Source organism: Sander lucioperca, chromosome 19, assembly GCF_008315115.2.
Source record: "Sander lucioperca isolate FBNREF2018 chromosome 19, SLUC_FBN_1.2, whole genome shotgun sequence".
In the NCBI taxonomy this organism is placed as follows: Eukaryota; Metazoa; Chordata; class Actinopteri; order Perciformes; family Percidae; genus Sander; species Sander lucioperca.
This window is the reverse complement of record NC_050191.1, coordinates 29,665,866-29,684,222: the sequence shown is the minus strand read 5'-3', so window position 1 is coordinate 29,684,222 and position 18,357 is coordinate 29,665,866. Positions and strand designations below refer to the sequence as shown.

At 40.5% G+C, this 18,357-nt stretch overlaps 2 protein-coding genes across 2 annotated transcripts in view; both read right to left on the bottom strand.

The window, feature by feature from the left end:
* The window catches only part of LOC116045390 (interphotoreceptor matrix proteoglycan 1), a 94,563-nt gene extending 83,307 nt beyond the window's left edge, over positions 1 to 11,256 (bottom strand). The window contains exon 1 of the mRNA XM_035995067.1: positions 11,206 to 11,256. The gene's annotated coding sequence lies outside the window, so the exon portion shown is untranslated. The remainder of the gene's footprint in view (positions 1 to 11,205) is intronic.
* Positions 1 to 18,357, bottom strand: part of LOC116045413 — a 977,204-nt gene that overhangs the window by 862,732 nt on the left and 96,115 nt on the right. The gene's annotated exons all lie outside the window — the stretch shown is intronic.

Sequence of the window (18,357 nt, the reverse complement as noted above, 5' to 3'; positions counted from 1 at the left end):
CGATTGTGATTGGTTTAAGGAAATGCAAACAACCCAGAACGTCTCCTGTCCCAGAATGCAACTGTGTTGTGGCCAAACCTCACTCCACAGCGCTTTACAAAATGTCCTCACATCATTGTTCGTAAAGTCTTAGTTACACCTCTGTTTTTTGTGCTTTGTCACAGTTCTTTGTGGTTCAGTTTGCAGAACAGTTATTATACTTACTGGTCCTTGCATTTTCCGGTACTTTGTAGGACTTTTGTGGTATTTAATGGTGCGTCACGGTCATGGTTCTCAGTGATAACACTTCACATTTGGCTCTGCCTGCCTGCCAATCTCTCCTCTCTCCCTCTCAGCTGTTTTATCTAACAAAGCAGAAAACCTCTCAGGGACACAGGAAATCCGGCTTCAGTTATCATTATATTATATTTAAGTAAGTATTTTTAAAACAGCCTCAAAGCTGAAAGTACATAACTTTGACATTTGATTAAATACTCCACAGCTGATATTGCCAAAGGGATCTGACAAAAACGGAAATGAAAAAGGAAATGATATGCAGGAATATGTATCTAGGGTTGCAGGCAGTTTAATAAAACGGGTGAAATGATTTAGTATTCAAATGGATGTGCTAGGACAACTTAGTCTTAATATGTGGCTCGAGGGCTGATCATGCTACACGTAGTCCCTTTTTTAAATTCCAAACAGTACTTCACTTTGGCCCGTTTAAAATGAGTAATTTATGTCTTTTTGTCAAGGGAGCAAAACCTGTCTACAGGTGAAATGAGTCTGAGGGTTGTTCTCCCCGGCATTGCAGACGAGAATGACAGATAATCCAGTTAATTTAGTCTGTCGAGCCTCTCTGTTTAACCTTTCACCGCTGAAAATAATCCTCCCCCGTCTACCCCGCAGCCGTCTCTTCTTCCTCCTCCGACAACAACAACAACACAGACGGGTTACAAGACAAATCCCTGTTACTGTTACAAGTTAAAGTTCTGCATTGGAAATGTCACTTAAGTAAAAGTATGTGAGTATCATCAGGAAAATGTAGTTAAAGTATTAAAAGTAAAGAAGAATCCTCCCATTGTAGAAAGTGTAAAGGATCCAACCAGTTGTGTGTTTAATGGTCTAATCATCTCAGCTGGACTTGTAGTCCGTTATATTGTTGCTAGTTTACTTTAGAATAAAACATCAGATGTTATAAACTACATGTGTTTTGTGTGCAGTAATCTTAATGTGTAAAGTAACTAGTAACTAAAGCTGTAACAGATGAATGTAGTGGAGTAAAAAGTACAATATTTCTCTCTGAAATGTAGCGGAGTAGAAGTAGAAAGTGGCAGGAAAAGAAAAGACTCAAGTAAAGTACAAGTACCTCAACATCTGGACCTTAAAGGCCCAGTGTGTAACGTGTTTAGTTGTTCATTATCAAAATCTGTGTTGCCCGTTCACAAACTTTCATGAATATTTACCACCTCCATCAATTCCAAGTATTCCTTTTGGCTTGAAATTCTACATTTGCATTTGCATGAACTGGTTTCTTGGTTTAAAGAAATGCCAATAAACCAGAGCACATTTTTCTCCCATCCAGGAATGCTGTGTGGACTAGCCAGACCTTCCTCCGCGGTGCTGTGGAGGAAGGTCTGGCTATGCGAGACTAGGGTTTTCCCTACCAGTATAAGTCTTTGGTGCAGCACCCGAGGCGTTTTTGGCAGCACTTAAGCAAAAATGATTGTGAAAAGCGCCAAAACAATGAAAAACTATCAAACTAACTAAAAGACTTTTGTCAGATCCAATGATTAATGGTGGACTTCTTTAACAAGTTTTGTCTTTAAGCTTTTTTTTGTGCCAGACCTTTCGTGAGGAGAATTAGACTGCTGCTCATTCCTCTTGTGGCCATGCTGAAAAGACTTTATATAAAAGTCAACATGTTTGCAAAGCCCGCAGCTCCGACGCCTCGGGGTTCGAACGAGGACTTCAATGGGCTCGGCTGTTTCATGTTACGCTTCCTCTGCAGCAGCGTGCGTTCTCCCATGATGCAGTTCATACACGCCAAAAGCAGCTGAAAGACACTTTGAACAATGAACAGGTTGGCACATCAGCGGGACGACAGGATTACAAAACAGAGCTGTTACACAATAGCTTGAATCAGCCAAATTTAGGACTGCTTTTCTACAAATACAAAGCTGTGCAGGCCAAACAATCTTGCTGCAAACTGGTTCCAGCTTCTCAAATATGAGGATTTGATGTGTTTTTTTTCTTGTCAAATCGGAATTACTTTGGGCTTAGGACCGTTGGTCAGATAACAAAAGCAATTTGAATGCTTCACCTCAGGCTACAGAATTATATTTCAGGTTTTTCACTATGCACTAGCAGTGTATTTTTTCCACTGATTTGATCTTTCACATGCAGTTTGGTGTGTTTGAATTAGAGGGTATATTTCGAAGCAGCTTGTCTATTAACTGTTGTGGATATTTACTATATCTAGCCCATCTATTCATTTGTTACATTTACAAAAAAACAGAGCTGTGACACAATAGTGTTGGACCGCACGTGAAGGCAGCGGAGAGAAAGAGAAGAGATGAAGCGACTTTGCTTTGTTGTTGCAGGACGCAGTCACCTGTTGTTACCCAAACTCCTCGGCGGTTTCCCAGGACTCTGCTGCAGGCATTCCTACTAAATGGAAAGACCTGTGTTTTTGCAGCGTTATGAACGGTTGTACTATCTCAGGGTTTTCCCCGCCATTATAAGGTTGAGATGCAGCACCCGAGCCATTTTGGGCAGCACCTAATGAATGGATGTAACTGAAAGACTTTCCTCAGATCTAATGACATTACATATACATACATATGGCCTTCTTTAACAAGTTTTATCCTTAAGCTTTTTGAGTGTTAGTTATATATTGTTTTCCAATGTTTTAGACACAGATACGGTGATAATACCGCTCCAAAATGATGTTAAAAAGAGATGCAAAACCACCACAAAGAGACACAAACTGACTACAAAGACATGCCAAATGACCCCAGAGACCGCCCAAGACGATTGTGATTGGTTTAAAGAAATGCCAATAAACCAGAGCACGTTTTTCTCCCATCCCAGAATGCTGTGTGGACTAGCCAGACCTTCCTCCGCAGCGCTGTGGAGGAGGGTCTGGCAAAGCGAGACTAGTGCATCCCTTGAACTGCTTTCAGGTTCCCCTTAACATGAGACGCACAGTGAATGTTCCTGGGTGGGTGAACTAAGTTGGTAGTGAAAAGCTAATATTAGAAAAACTACAGAGTCGTCTCATCAACTCAAATAGGATGTAATTGAGACTGAGCGCTCTATCATTAGCACATCATTTGTAATTTATACACACCATATTTACAGTTTAAAGTGATTAGCTTGACAATAAATTGCCCTCGGGTCTTATCTGCACACTTGCAGCGAGCCAGAAGCACAGACTGCATTAACCCGACAGCGGACGAAAAGAAATTCTGCAGAGAGAGTAAACGCAGAGCCAAAGGCCTGTTTACACGCCGCCGCTGCAGAACCCACTTTGTGTGCGGAGCACGCCCAACACCAGCCACCCTCTCCCAACTGTCACTGAGGCATGAGACTCTAAACAGACACAGGATGTGTGTGGCTCCAGACTGCGACCAAATGGTCGTATTTTGCAACCAAAATTTGAGAGTGTGCAACCGAATTTTACATCCAGTCGCACACATGCGACCAGTAAATTTGTCCTCTTTTTTTCTTTTCTTTTTTGACACGTTAAACGAGGGGCGCGTCAATGAATCCGGAATATGTGGCAGGCCAATTAATTTGTAATAATTTATAATTTATACTCTTTAGTGATCCCCAATGGGGAAATTACAGTTTACACTCTGTTGTTATTACACACTACACACAGGCCTGAAATACACACACACACACACACACACACACACACACGCTCAGGTCCTTTTACATGCACTAATGGAGAGATGTCAGAGTGAGTGGCCCGAACCCACCATTTTCCATTTTCGGGAAGACTGGCTGCGAGAATTCAGCTTGTTGAGGTACTGGAAGGAGACGAACTCCATGAACTGCGAATGTTGCAGTCACTACCGCAGAACTGCGGGGAACACCAAGTTTGCCCACAGTGCAGGCACTTCACAGTTTAAACACAATACACTAGTGAAATGAAGTGAAAAAGCAACGCCGCTGCCGGTTGGTTGTAGAAGACAAGAGGCCGTAAATCAGAGCGCAAATGCGGCAGAGATGATGTTGAAGTTGAACACAGGAGGATCTGCTCTAAGGGGGAGTGAGTAAAGGCACAAGTTGTTTAGGCCTACTTGTTCTAGTGCAATGTTATTGGCCAGTGCCCCTAATGTTTACGTACATTTGGTAAGTATTGTTTTTAACTGTGACATGACCGAAAGGTTACTAAGCACTTTGTTACTAATCACTTTTTTTAAAATTCTGAATATATGGTATATTTTTTAATATTTGTACTGTCGTGACAGCGATGGTGCCGTCGGTTTACCTTCTATGTTGCATCTTCAAAAGTGCACAATAAAATGTGACACTGAATTTGAAACCGCCCATTGTAATTTCTGCCTCTATTATCAAAGTATTTATTCGTATACTGTGAAGACAAGAAACTACTATGGCATCTTTTAGGAGTCCTTTCCTAAAGAAAATGTTACGTTGTCCAATAAGCAAAAAAGCAATTTTGCCCCGCACATTTGGTGTCTCTTTGTGGGATTGTGTCTCTTTTGGGTTTTTGCGTCTCTTTGTAGTCGTGTTGTCTCTGTCTTTGGTCATATCTGGCTTTTTAAACCCTTGTGTTGTCTTCCCGTCCACCGTGAACTTGTCCTTTTGGGTCAAAATTGAAAATTAACTTTTGTTTTGCACTTTTTTTGCGACGTTTTTGCTTCTATGCTTTTGACGCTTTTAAAAAAAACTGTTGTCCCTTTTTTTCAGAGCTTTTTTTTTCTTCATAATCAATAAACCTTATTTAAATGACATTAAAGCAGCCATATTATGCTCATTTTCAGCTTCATAATTGTATTTTAAGGTTGTACCAGAATAGGTTTACATGATTTAATTTTCTAAAAACACCATATTGTTGTTGTACTGCAGTGCTCTCTCTCACTGCTGCAGATCCTCTTTTCAGCTGGTCTCTGTTTTAGCTACAGAGTGAGACCTCTTTTCTTCTTCTTCTTCTGTACTATCTTTGATTGCACTGCACATGCCCAGTAGCTCAGATGTAGATCATGTCAGCTAGCTAGCTCCATAGACAGTAAAAGAAAGGCTGTTTCTACAACTTTGGTCAGTTACAAGGCAGGATTAGCTGGGAGACTTCTAAATGAGGGCGCACATGGAAGTAGTTCTTTTATAAATTATGGTGAACTTGTGTGTGTTGTAGCAGTGCTTTGCTATTGAGAACGAGGTAGCATGCTAGCGTTAGCATGCTAGCATTAGCGTTAGCATTAGCGTTAGCATGCTAACGCTACGAGCTAATGGTTGCGGTTAGCCTGCTCGTTTCCGCTTGTGACGTCACAAGCCGAAATTAGCCTGCTCGTTTAATTCGTGCCAATTTTGAACAGCTCACCCAGAGACTGAAGGCAGGACACATTCAGAAACCGTATCTCACTCTAAACACCATGGATGGATTTTTCATAAAATGGGCACTTTAAACCTCATTTTTGAGTTAAAAAAAAAAAAAACTAATATTATGAGGTATTTGGACTAATGGTTAAGATCAGAGCATCTTGAGAGAATCACAGATGGGCTTATGTCAAAGTTTAGTTTTTGGTTTTGAAACCATATAAACATGTTTTTCAATTGCTATAAAATTTTTTATAAAAACACCCAAAATTCTTTGATATTAATCAGTAGATTGACCCGCAAAGAACGTTGTATGGAACCCGTACAACATTCCTCCATGCATCATTGTTATTTTTGGTTGTAGGAAACCCATACTATAGGGATATTTATAGGACAGCTGAAGACATGAAAGGGGAGAGAGAAAGAAGGAACGACATGCAGCAAAGGGCCACAGGGTCGGAGTTGAACCCGCGGCCGCTGCGTCGAGGAGTAATCCTCTATATATGGGCGCTCGCTCTACCAGGTGAGCTACCCAGGCGTCCTCTTTAAGCTTTTTGAGTGTTATTAATTCATCATCTGCTCTAGCTTTTCCAACATTTCAGACACAGATGTTAATAATAATAATAATGGTCCAAAACAATGCCTAACTGCATTTTTTATTCATTTGAATAACATCACATTTTCTTGAGGGAGGACCCCTAAACCCCTCCGCCAAATATGCGCACCTAAGTCTTCGACAAACCCAGAGGAAAACACTGGATTTGAGTCCTTCTTTCACCCGCTGGCTTGTAAGCTGCAAACTTTTTCCAACATGAAGAATGGTCTAGTGGGGAAAACTGTCTCAGCCACTTTATCAGTGAGCACGATTAAAGCAACAAATGACCTGACAGACCTGCTAATGAGTCTGCTTTTCACTACGACCACATTAGGGCCGTTTTACTAGTTTGTTAAGTATGATAAATGGTGATTACTGGTGTGATGAGATAATGGGCTCGGACTGACTTCCTGCCCCTCTGTGATTCGGTGATGTTGTAACAAAGAGCAGCATCACACTGTTCCCTCTGGATGATTCTCTGTAGGGAAATTTAATATGGGAGTATGAAAAGGCCATTGAATTTCTAGCACTGAATATTTATGGATTGAAATGATGTATTGGAATTTTTTTGCCTCTGAATTTTACTCTTCACATTTCCAGCAATTTATTTTCACCTTAATTGGTCAACGTTCACAAATTCAGAATCAAAAATACAATGTTTAAAATCCAACTTAATATATTTTCAACTTGCTCAAATTCAATTGGCCAAATTCAGCTGCAAAATGTAATGTATACAAATTCAGTGTTAACATCCGGGAATCCAAGACTTTTTAATTTCAAAATCCAATGAAACAGATTTACTTCCATAGTTTTATTTTAAAATAGGGCTGCGCGATATGAGAAAAAAAATATCTAATTGCGATTATTTTGACTTGTATTGCGATTGTGATATGATTCACAATATTGGAGGTAAATAAATACATTTTTGTATCACCATTCTTATTTTTACTGAAAAATATAAAAAAATTAAAGAATACTAGTACAGTGCCCGTTCAAAAAAAGCCTGTTTGGGTGCCTGGGTAGCTCACCTGGTAGAGCGTGCGCCCATATACAGAGGCTTACTCCTCGAGGCACCTCCTTCGCAGGTTCGAATCTGACCTGTGGCCCTTTGCTGCATGTCGTCGTCGTCCCCCCCCCCCCCCTCACGAGGGTATATATATATATATATATTTTTTTTTTTTTGGGGGGGGGGGGGGACTACGCACAGCAGTAAGCGTGATCGGCCTGCTAACAGAAAATAGGTCTGCGTTACCAAAAGTCACAGTGCGCGATCACAGAAGACTACGCACTGTAGCTTTAACAAAACTGGTTAAAAAAAACTGTATTTATATTTAAGAGTCGGGTACAGCCAGACTCTGGATGGTAAAACTGAGATTAGCTCTCATATTCAAGTTTATGTTCTGCTTGTTCAAACTGCTCTTAATAAACCCGTTTAGAGAGGATGTGCTTATCATTTTGGTGCTGGTGATTTTCCTTTTGGGGCTGGGTAAAACCTCAAAAATTCCTCTAAGAATGCTTATAGTGTGATTTATGAGAGGATCTGTACCAAACAGAGAAGTTTTTCTTTAGTGGCGTCTCTGCAGCACCAAAATACTTCATTCAGAATGATTTGACACATATTTTACTTTAATAAATATCGCCACCCCCCCTCCCCCTGGGATTTGGGACATTGCACTAGTCTATATTAACCTGACTCCAGATGGATCGCTTCCCATTTGTCTCGGCACATCCATCTGGGAACTTTCCGTTGGAGAACTTTTGGGAAGGGGCGAAAATACTGGTTAGCTGATTGGATAAACCATCTGTCTGTCACCACCTATGTTGGTGATAGACGGGCCAAATCAACCAATCAGATCAACGATATATCAAACTCTTGCTGAAACCAGTCTGGAGAAGAGCAAAAACATCTTTTCCTCCAAGAAAAGCCTCCAGTGCCGTTTTTTTGCTCTTCTTTCAATGAAGGAATACTTTCTAATTTGGATAAAACTTGCGCGATAGCTACGCTCATCTCATCCGTGGAAGCCGCCACGTTGTTTAGACTGAACCGCTTCTCGTTGCGTCACACCTAAACCCGCCTCCAAACCAACGCTGATTGGTCGGTCGTTTGGTGAACGGCTCCAAATATTCTCTGTCTGAAGATGCCAGACTGATCTTGGAGAGGAAAACTGGAGCTCGCCAGATCAGGACGGTCTCACCTGGCTAAGTCTATATTGCGATTTCGATACAATTGCGATTAATTGTGCAGCCCTATTTTAAAAAACCTCCATCATCCTTCAATCATCTTCCCAGCACTAAGAACAACTTTGGCCTTTGTTGTCAACGTCAACCAACCCGGACGCTTATATTAAAGTTTTTCTTCACAGGCGCTGAAAGAACCTTAAAAAATATTGTGATTGGTGTGCAAAGAAGGTCGTCTTAGCCCTTGAAGAGTTGACATTTGGAAAGGGAGATTTATCCGTCTCTCGATACCTGACAGCGCATATGACGGAGAACCTTGCAATATATTGGGTGAAATATGTTGTTTTGAAAGGCCAGATATAAAAAGGTTGAATAATGAAGCCGCTGACGTTTAAAATTTGGTGTCAGTGTGGAATGAAAAAAAAAAACCTACGTGAAAGAAATGTAATAGGATCAGGAAATGTCCCTTTTTTTAACTGTGAAAGCACTAGAGTAAAATTATAGTTAAAACAATTCAAATCAATTGGTTAACTGATATTGTGAAAAAAATGGTTAGTGGTGAAGTTTTTTATTCCAGAAACAAATAGCTAAAGTACCTAAATATTGTACTCAGGTAAAGATACTTGCAGTGGCTTGATTGTAACTAAGTACATTTACTCCAGTACTGTACTTAACACTAGAACGGCCATGACGGTCATTTTGACCATTTTGAAATGTATATGTGTAATATCTTTGCTGAATAAAAAAATACAATCCTGCTGCTGCCTGACTTTTCCTAAAATAGTCTGTATTTTAATTTAAAATTGTTTTTATATACATTACACAAAAGGCAAAGAAAATACAGTCACTTTTACCTATTTCGGCCATACACGGTCATATTGACCGCTCGGATTTTCGCGGTATTGCTTTTAATCTTTCGCGCGGTTGAAGATGCATCTTGGTTGCTTAGTAACTACCATAGTCTCTGTCAGAGAAACGTAATTAGCGGTCTAGAGTAACAAGTGTGGGCATCACCGATGGGCCGAAGGCAAAGCCAGAGTCAGTAACGTAGGCTACTACGGCGTGGATGGACTCTGTTCTGAATCAATCAAACACCGGGCGCTCACTCTGTGAAAGGCGCGGTACACGCAGATGGCCGGTGGCTGTCTACATGTTCATATAACTTTATACATCCTCGAACTGGCTGGAATCATTGCACACATCCTCTCCAAGGAGTGCACCAGCATTGAATTGTCCGGAGGAGATTATGAGAGATTATGGAGTTTGGAATCTGGCGGTCAAAATGACCGCTCACGGCAGTTCTAGTGTTAAGTCCAAATGTTGAGGTACTTGTACTTCACTTGAGTCTTTTCTTTTCATGCCACTTTCTACTTCTCCTCCGCTACATTACAGAGAGAAATATTGTACTTTTTACTCCACTACATTCATCTGTTACTGCTTTAGTTACTAGTTACTTTACACATTAAGATTACTGCACACAAAACACATGTAGTTTATAAAATCTGATGTTTGATTCTAAAGTAAACTAGCCAACAATATAACGGACTACAAGTCCAGCTGAGATGATTAGACCATTATACACACAACTGGTTGGATCTTTTACACTTTCTAAAATGGGAGGATTTTACTTTACTTGTATTACTTTAACTACATTTTCCTGATGATACTTACACACTTTTACTTAATTAACACTTTCAATGCAGGACTTTAACTTTTCAGCAAAGTATTTTTACAGTGTGGGATTAGTAGTTTTACTTAAGTAAAGGATGTGAATACTTCCACCACTGGTTATTTGTCTTGCAAAGGCCTGACATTTCACCGTGGATTTCCACAGGATGCGGAACGTCTGTGGACCGGCTCCGCTGCGGAACGGCTGCGTGCTCCGCCGTCCGTCAATACCCACCAGGTCCGGATTTGTTGCGTAACGGCTGCGGCCAGCCGACCACGAGATCTCGCGAATTCACGTATGTTCGTGCGATATAACAGGATGTAGTTTCTATAAACAGAACCGCAAAACCAACAACAGTTTGTTTCCATGCAGAGGAGTAGAGGGGAAACAACTCTGTGCTGTGTTTTCAAGGTGTAGTGCAGGGAAATATGACCTGCCGTGAGCACGCTGTATTTTATTTTGAAAAGTATCCGGATGTTTTATTTTGTTTCTGTGCTCGACTTCCTGTCCCGCACAATCTGAATTGTGCTGAATTGCTGCGGAGCTCTCCGTCGTCCGTCAAAAATAGAAGCTCTGCGTATCTGCTCCGGAGGGCTGCGGACTGACGGAACTGGGACGGAGTCGGGACGCAGACATTCTGCAGTCAGTGGAAATACACACACTGACTTTAATGGAAACCTAATGACTCCGTCGACGTTCCGCAGACGTTCCGCATCCAGTGGAAATTGCCGGTCAGCCCTAGCCCGACGCAGCACGAACCGTACCGATCCAGGCCGAACAAGCCCGAACAAGCCCGAGACGCTCGCTAACACATTCTATCACCGAACTGAAGACTGAAACCAACGCTTTCACGTCACAACTTTCTCCGCCTCTCGTTATCTCTTAATAACACAAATATTGAGGGTACATTAATCACATAATAGGAAGAAACAACACCATATTGTTGCATAAAGTCATGTAGTCAGCTTCTGTACAAGTCCACTCAGCTAGCTAGTGATTTTAAAGTAAGTTAGCTAACGTTACGTTAACCGTGTATGGAACTACGGGTAATGCGCAGGAACATTTACAGCGGCAGCTCAACGGTTATTAACCAAAGATATAGCTAAAAACGGTAATTAACTGCTATAGTCGACCCTTATGACAAACGTTTTAAGACATTTCAACACTGATAAATAACAGAAAACAGTAAGATAATTAAAATGTAAACGTTACTCACACAACTTTGCTTTGAGAGAGGAATCATCGTGATAGAAATTAAGTTATCCAACAGGAGGAACTTCCAGAACGTCACAGATAAACAAACTTTACAAACTTACAAACTTAATTGACAGTTGACAAAAGAACATTAACGTCAAATGTCCACTTATGTTGCTTTTCAAAGCATCCACGCCAGGTAAACACAACAGGTAGGCCTACCAAGGTGAAGTGAATTAGCGAGTCGCCACCTGCTGGCTGCATGTTTTTAATGATTCAGCTGCAGCAGTTTGCAATTCAATTTATCATTGTGAATTTATTTTTTAGAAAATAATATTTCAGGTATGAAAAATGTTCAAACCACCTATTTTTTACAAGGTCACATGATTGTTACACAAGACATTTTTAGATTTTTTTTTTATCTTTGTAAAAATGGGTCTTTGTGGCAAGATGTTAATAAAAAGGTAAAGAAAATACACATGGGAAGAAGGGAACATATTTCAGGTTAGGGTCAATCTATCTATCTATCTATCTATCTATCTATCTATCTATCTATCTATCTATTTGTCTGTCTGTCTATCTGTCTGTCTATCTATCTGTCTGTCTATCTATCTATTTGTCTGTCTGTCTATCTATCTTTGTATCTGTCTGTCTGTCTGTCTGACTATCTATCTATCTATCTATCTATCTATCTATCTATCTATCTATCTATCTATCTATCTATCTATCTATCTATTTGTCTGTCTGTCTATATGTCTGACTATCTATCTATCTATCTATCTTTGTATCTGTCTGTCTGTCTGTCTGTCTGTCTGTCTATCTATCTATCTATCAATCTATCTGTTTGTCTGTCTGTCTATATGTCTGTCTGTCTATCTATCTATCTATTTAATTTGAAATTTATTGTTAGGAGGATGACCCCTTGAGATCAAGCATCTGGTTTTCGAGGGGGTCCTCGAGACATCAGACAATACAGCACATGAACACTCACACTCACTAAAGCTCTCCCTCATCCCGCCTGGCCCACCCCACCCACCCCACCGACTCCTTATTGGAAACAACTCCATGTATAAAACATATTGCAGTATTAAGAGGCATGACAACATTTAGCCCATACATACAAATATGTATATACAGTTGTGTTCAGAATAATAGCGTGTTTATAATATATATAATAAATAAACATTATTTATATAATATAATAATGTGTTTAAAAAAGTGAATAATGCTCAAAATCCTTAGAATAGCTTTTAATTCCATAATACCAATACATTGGGAACACTGCTCATTCAGTTCCAAATCAAAACATGACCAAAATTGATCACGTTTGTGTTATACCTTTACAGAAAGTGAAGAAAAAGGAATATTAGGCTGTTCCAAAAAACAGCAGTATTTGCATTTTTCTTTACAAACTCAAACATTTACTGTATGAACTGAAAATGTCTCAAGGGTTTGCTTTCCTTTGAATCACTGCACTAATATTTAGTTGCATAACCATCATTTCTGAGATCTGCTTCACATCTGTGTTGCATGGAGTCGACCAACTTCTGGCACCTGTGAACAGGTATTCCAGCCCAGGACCATTGAACTACATTCCACAATTCCTCTGCGTTACTGGGTTTGGCCTCAGAAACAGCATTTTTGATGTCACCCCACAAGTTTTCTATGGGATTGAGGTCTGGGGATTGGGCTGGCCACTCCATAACATCAATCTTCTTCATCTGGAACCAAGACTTTGCTCTCTTACTGGTGGGTTTTGGGTCATTGTCTTGTTGAAAGAGCCATTTTAAAGGCATTTCCTCTTCAGCATAATGCAACATGACCTCTTCAAGTATTTTGATGTATTGAAACTGCTCCATGATCCCTGGTATGTGATAAATAGGCCCAACACCACAGTATGAGAAACATCCCCATAACATGATTTTTGCCCCACCATGCTTTACTGTCTCCACAGTGTACTGTGGTTTGAATTCAGTGCATGGGGGTCGTTGGACAAACTGTCTGCGGCCCCTAGACCCAAAAAGAACAATTTAGCTCTCATCAGTCCACAGAATGTTGCCCCATTTCTCCTTTGGCCAGTCAATGTGTCCTTTGGCAAATTTTAACCTATTCAGTACATGTCTTTTTTTCAGCAATGGGACTTTGTGGGGGCTTCTAGCTGATAGCTTAGCTTCACATAGCCTTCTTCTGATCCTAACAGTACTCACAGGTAACTTTAAGTCTTCTTTGATTTTCCTGGAGCTGATTGGTTGAGCCTTTGCCATTTTGGCTATTCTTCGATCCATTCGAATGGTAGTTGACCGTTTTCCCCATGTCGTTCAGGCTTTGGATGCCATTTCAAGGCATTTGAAATCATTTTGGCTGAGCAGCCTATCATTTTCTGTGAAATGCACTATAACCAGCATGCACAACATTTGCTTCCTTCCTTCCTTCCTTAAACATGGGCCATAACTGACACCTGTTTCTTCACAGAATCAATCACCTCACTAATTGAACACTGCTATTATTTTGAACATGCCCCTTTCAATGACAGATTCAATAACACAGAATGAGCAGCATGCATGTCATGACTGTTGGTCTGTTGGTTTTCTATGACTCTACAACACTTACTAGTAAATTATTTGCCATGTAGAAATATCACTTCTACCAAAAAATTTGATTTATGAGGTTAGTGATGTTGGACTGCTATTATTTTGAACACAACTGTACATACATATATATATATATATACATACATACATATACATAAATAATACACATATGCACACCTACTCGCATGTATACACATAAATAAAAGAAAAGGACAAAAAGTATCCAGAATATTTGGGTATATAAAACAAAAGTCCAGTCACGTGAGGGAAACATTTACAGCAACAGTTTGCATGCAAGTGAGTAAAGAGCGATGTTTTGAAGGAGTGCAAAGAAGTGACAGATCTTAGAGACCCAGGCAAGCTATTCCAGTCTGAAGGGGCTTTAAATGTAAAGGTACATCTACCTCTCTCTTTGTAGATGTTTGGCACAGTGAAGAAGGAATATTCAGTGTGTTTCAATCTATAGCAGGATCTATATGGAATTAAATATTCCTTCAGGTAAGGAGGAGAATCAGAGTACACACATTTAAAAAATAACCTGTACCAGTGATACTGTCTTCTGGCTTTTGGTGATAATACGTTCAGTGAGTCATACATTACACAGTGGTGAGTAGTAAGAGGACATCTCAGCACACTCTATCTATCTATCTGTCTGTCTGTCTGTCTGTCTGTCTGTCTGTCTGTCTGTCTATCTATCTGTGTGTCTTTATCTCTGTGCAATGATCTAAGGCTGAGAGGAGCATTTATAATGAGGCTGGGAATCCTCCATTCTGTTTGATTTCATGAAATCAAAAGGTTTCTGCAGGTTTGTGACAGAGGCTGAAGATTGATTTCGGTCCGGTTATCCTAGATACAGAGATCTATCATTTCTGGTGACATGTTTGGTGTTTTGTGCACCGTACTTCCCACTTTACCTATAAATCAAAAGACTTTTCTGTTGATGAAGTTTGCCGACTTCCTGGTTTAACCTCCAAAAAGCTCCATGAGTAAATATTTCCTTGAGTCGATATTTGAATGTACTTTCTTCCATAATGTACTTAAAAAAACACTGATCTGTCGCTATGTGGTTGCCAGGGTTTGGGTTCAACATTGGGTGGGTTGGGATCTTTTGAACAAATTCTAAAAGGGGTAACCACCAGGAAATTTGAAGCATCAAACACTACATTTCCTGCATTGTGGTGAATTATTCGGCAACAATTTGGGCCTTTTCTGCATCAAGTTATGCGGCAAATGTCTTTTGTCAAATGTCAAAACTTTCTGCAGATTCAAAACATCACAAGTTTTTCAGTATGTTTTCTAAACAGTCAATATTTTTCATTTATTATTATGATTAGATATTTGGGGGGGGGTTTCATGGGCCGGTTTTGATTGTTGGAGTTAGGGTTGTGTTAGGGAAAAATTATGATACATACTTTTTCCCTGATTATTATTGAAACTGTTTGCATTATAACAAGACAAAACACTGTTGCTGCTGTCGCCATCTGGTGTCTGGGAGCCACTGTCTTGTCCTTGACTGAGCACGGTGTGATGCTGAGGAAAGAACAGGCGCTCCCTGACTAGATAAAGGAGACGTCATCGACTCTGACAAGATAACAACTGACGACATCAAACCCTGTCTCATGATTGTATTTTATACATAAATAAGCTACTGTAGAGAGTTTTTCATCAGGTCATTGTCTGTACTATTCTGTAGTGCGGAGACTGCCTCCTTGTTGGGTTCTCAAGTAAAATGATATATCTTCAGTGGTCCTGTCTATTATTTGATAATGTAAATTATTCTAACAGGTTGCACCCCCACCCCCCACCCCCCAACCCCTTAGGGTTACCCCCCCGTAAATTACTCCTATGTGTGGTTGAAATATATGAACGTGCCCTCTCAGTATTCAAGGCTTTTAAAAGGCTTTAATTTGGATTCAGTTCCTGAACTCTTTAAGACCCTACAGACACTCTGCTCTCTGTTGAACACTGTAGTATAAAAAAAATAATTATTAAACCCACATTGAAGAGATATCACAAGCCAGATCCATCCTCCACATCTTTGTGGAAATATCTTCTTTTTAAAGTCAAAAACAAATGCTGAGATGAATATGAATATAAATAAGCCAAGGCAACGATTCATTTCTCAGCACAAGTAAAGAAAAGATGAATGAAAGCTCATTTTTACACATTCACCTGGATTGAAAACATCATTAACACTTAACCTTTAGCTTCTCTGCAGTTACTGCAGCTCGTTATTATTAATTGCAAAACGAACAATTTACAAATTCAAAAGTAATAGAACAGAATACAAAATGATAGTGTCTGAGTAATTTAATGAGGTGTGAAACCTCACAAGTACAAAACACTCAAGGCTACAAACACAAAAGTTAGTTTTTCTAATTTCTCCTGAGAGGATTTCTAAATGATTAAACGTTTAACATTTGATCCACTACCCTGACTTATTGTTGAACAAAAGCTTTTCTTCCTGCAACAAAAGAAATACACGTTACATCTGAAAGTGTGGTAGAACAATTTAAAAGCAATTAAAAACAAGTTAGGTGAGGGATCATTGTTTTAATGTCTGGCTGACATCTTTCCTCAAAGACTTTCACATTTTATTCGTCACATACTGACATATACTGCATGTCTACATCATTGAAGTACAAGTCATGCAGAACTGTCCAATACGTCTGGGAAAATGTATATTTTTCAAGCATATTTACAGTGAATAGTCACGTTCCCCAGAGGATGAACCCTAATGGTGACACTTGGTGGCTTGAAGGCAGCACTAGCACAGGGGTCAGCAACCTTTACTATTGAAAGATCTATACAAAATTAAAAGATCTGGCTGGAGCCGCAAAACATATTTGAGCCTTACAGAACCGTCGTATGGGTAGTGCCAACTGTGCGACCGCACAGGGCTTCGCGCCTCTGTTGGTCTTGCGTCTCTGGGGGCCTCGCACCTGTCTGGTTTGTAATCATGCAGGTTTTTTCTCTCACTTTTAAATTTATTTTTTTTTTAAAGATAATTTTTTGGGCTTTTCCGCCTTTATTTGATAGGACAGGACAGGTGAGAAAGGGGAGAGAGAGAGGGGGAAGACATGCAGTAAATGGTTGTTGACTGTGCTCTAAAATGAAATTCCAGTTTGTCAAAAAGTAAAAAAAAAAATTTTTTCATTTAGGATGTTACGCCGTTACCATAGTTACGTTAGCGCGCCCTACTAGAGTGTGAGCAAAGAAACAGGAGACGGTAGAAATAATGTCAGGTACACGAGAGCGCGACGATCGAAAAGCCACCCGACGCAGCTCGGGAGACGTTCTTGGAGCTGCAGGGAGTGAGGAGGGACTGTTAGACCCAGCAGCAGTGGGTCAACAGACCGCTAGCGTTAGACCCAGCGGCAGTGGGTCAGCGGACCGCTAACGTTACACCCAGCGGCAGTGGGTCAGCGGACCGCTAGCGTTAGACCCAGCAGCAGTGGGTCAGCGGACTGCTAACGTTAGACCCAGCGGCAGTGGGTCAGCAGACCGCTAACGTTAGACCCAGCAGCAGTGGGTCAGCAGACCGCTAACGTTAGACCCAGCAGCAGTGGGTCAGCGGACCGCTAACGTTAGGCCCAGCGGCAGTGGGTCAGCGGACCGCTAACGTTAGGCCCAGCGGCAGTGGGTCAGCGGACCGCTAACGTTAGACCCAGCGGCCAATGTTTGCTTGCTAACTCCGCCTTAACGTTACCTGACCCCCTCCCTCGCCACATAGTCCACAGAAAACAAGCCGATTAAAGCTGTCACTCGTGGCGATAGCAACGTGCTCTGTGTGGATGAAGCATGAAGTTAAGTTGACTCATTTAGCATTTGGCTCTCTGCCTCGTAACGTTACTACTCCACTGCTCGTTTATCCGTTACTGCAAAACCTCAGCTCCGCGAAACTTAGTACGTTACCATGGCAATGGTGCACATAAAAATGGCTGCTGCTCTGACCATTCTGCTACATTGATTTGAATGAAAAATCGACTTTCTATCCATTTTATTTCTATGATCAGGATACTATTCAGATTTGTAGCTCCACTAGCCTCTAAATAGAACCATTAGACTGTTGTATAACGCTTCATAGAGAGTATTATGCTTTTGCTTCCTTTTACAGTACAGTTTGTTTTGCTCAGATTTAGAGAATACATCCAGCTCAGTGAGCAGACCAGGGTAGTCATAATTCAAAAAGGCCAAATAATTACTGAGCAGAAGATTAATATCCCAGTTAGACTATGTTCCGCTCAGATGGGGGGGCTACAATTTAGGTCAATATATACCCACAGTAATTATACGTCAAGCTGTGAAAGGAAAAAAGACATTATCTGCAATAGAGAAAGGGCTTCAACAAAAGGCCCACAGAAGTAGAACAAGCACCAAGAGCAGTGCAGAAACACCACAGCCCGTGGGCATGGAAAGTTTGTCAGATTATCTTTAGAAGAAACGTATTATGATGATTATGATGAAACAAACACAACAGCTTAAAAAAAGAGTCAAAAATAACTTTGTAAAATGGTCACAGGATTTACAAAAAGCATTTTTTTTTTCAGCGACAACAGTCAGACTATTCTGGCAGATCTGGC